The sequence below is a fragment of the Propithecus coquereli genome, unplaced genomic scaffold (assembly GCF_000956105.1).
Source record: "Propithecus coquereli isolate 6110/MARCELLA unplaced genomic scaffold, Pcoq_1.0 Scaffold594, whole genome shotgun sequence".
Classification (NCBI taxonomy): Eukaryota; Metazoa; Chordata; class Mammalia; order Primates; family Indriidae; genus Propithecus; species Propithecus coquereli.
The window spans coordinates 112,497-114,345 of NW_012151885.1; positions in this window are offsets into that span (position 1 = coordinate 112,497).

Genomic DNA, 1,849 nt, shown 5'->3' on the forward strand with positions numbered 1-1,849 from the left:
TAAAATTTATATAAAATTATACAAAATTTACTTTCATCAGCTCTTTTCACTCATCTTCCTTCCTTTGGCTGAACCTCCTTTATTGGGTCATGAATTTTGAAGCATTCTGAAGTTTATCATAAATCTTATCATCTTGTTACAATTACGTAGCTCTAAAATAATCAATGATTTCTGAAAATGCAGCTGGTTTTTTCATACCCTTTTTTCCCACTGCCATTGTTTCAAAATATTTTGGTGCATATTTTATAGGTTGCCATAATCTGAGGTACACACACTCATAGTATGAAGTCCTCAATGAGCCTTCTCCCTCCGCATATGAAATGCGAGTCTCAGACCAACTCCAGTGTGTTACACATGTAATTCTATTCCTATAATGTAATATAAACTCAGTTTGATACTTCCCTATGACTGGCTGGAAGAAAACATAGTGTCAGTTATTGAATAGTTCACTGCACCCCCAGTTTTGTGTCAGCTGGGGTTGAGGGGAAGGGGGATACTTATTCAGTGCCAAGGCATTGAAGGGAAGCTTCTATAGCCATTGAGAAATACGTGCCCAATGATTACCTGTGAGACACAGACATAACATATGCAGATTCAGCTGCTAACTTTTGTTCTTATTATAAAACTGGGCAATAGGAATATTGTCAGATTGGGCATGTTCCAGTCTGCCAGGATGGATCATGCAGACATTTATTGCCATCAGGGAACCTAGTGCAGTACCTAGCACCTGACAGTCATACTAATTTAATGAATGATAGCTATATGGCTATGTGGAAAAAATAATTACACTGAAGTTAGTGATTAGAACATAGTAATTTTTTTTATTTTCCAGTCTAGACTCTACCTTATACTCTTAAACTCCGACGACTGTAGCAGAAAGTAGACTAGATCCTCTTCGATATCAGGAAATGTACTTCTTTTACCTTTTGCTTAACCCTCTAGTCTAACCCAGAAGACCTAATTTATTGGTCTAGGGATGATTTTACATTTATCTTTCTAACCAAGACACTTTATTCTATCCAGAAACTTTTTCTTCACTTTGAGGCTTAAGCTGTTAGAAACCAAAGGCTTTACTTTCTAGATTCCGAGTCAAGTAAGTAGACAGAGACTACTTAATTGAATGAAGTACAAAACAAAAAGGAGGGAAAGGCATAAATACAGGGAAAAAATCTAGTTAGGTTTGGTTGATACCTAAAAAATATTAAGAAATATTTGCTTTGTGGTGTCAAATTACCCTGATGCATTAATCTGTCAAGTATTAACACTTACCTCCTTAGATACCTAAGAGATTACAGAACAGTTAAAATGATTATTTTCTTTTGATCCCTACACAGATCCCTACTGGATGTCCTTCTTTTCTTTCCTTCTCTTGAAGGCAGGTTAGCTTACTTAGAAAGGAGCCTCTTTATGTTCTTTTATCTTTATTTCTCTTGAATTCATAATCAGTTATAAGCAGATACTGTATCTGTTCAGAACATCCATCACTTTAGATATACAAGCAAAAGATCCACATGAAAATCCACCTCCAGCCTGGTGGTAGTGGAATCCACATATAAAATCTAAAAAGTAAGTATTCTAATTTAAATTAAACATGGTAAAATTTGAATCCAAAGTCATATTTACTGTGTCTTCTTTATATACTACAGCTGCACTGTCCAATACAGTAGCCACTGAACTGTCCAATATAATGGTCTTCAACATTTAAGTATAAATTAAGTTAGCTAAAACTGAAAATGCAATTGTTCAATTATATAAGTGCTTAGCAGCCATATGTTCTATATCGGTCTTTACTATGCTGTATTGTATAATATTGCCATCATTTTAGAAAAGTTCCATTAGATAATTCTGG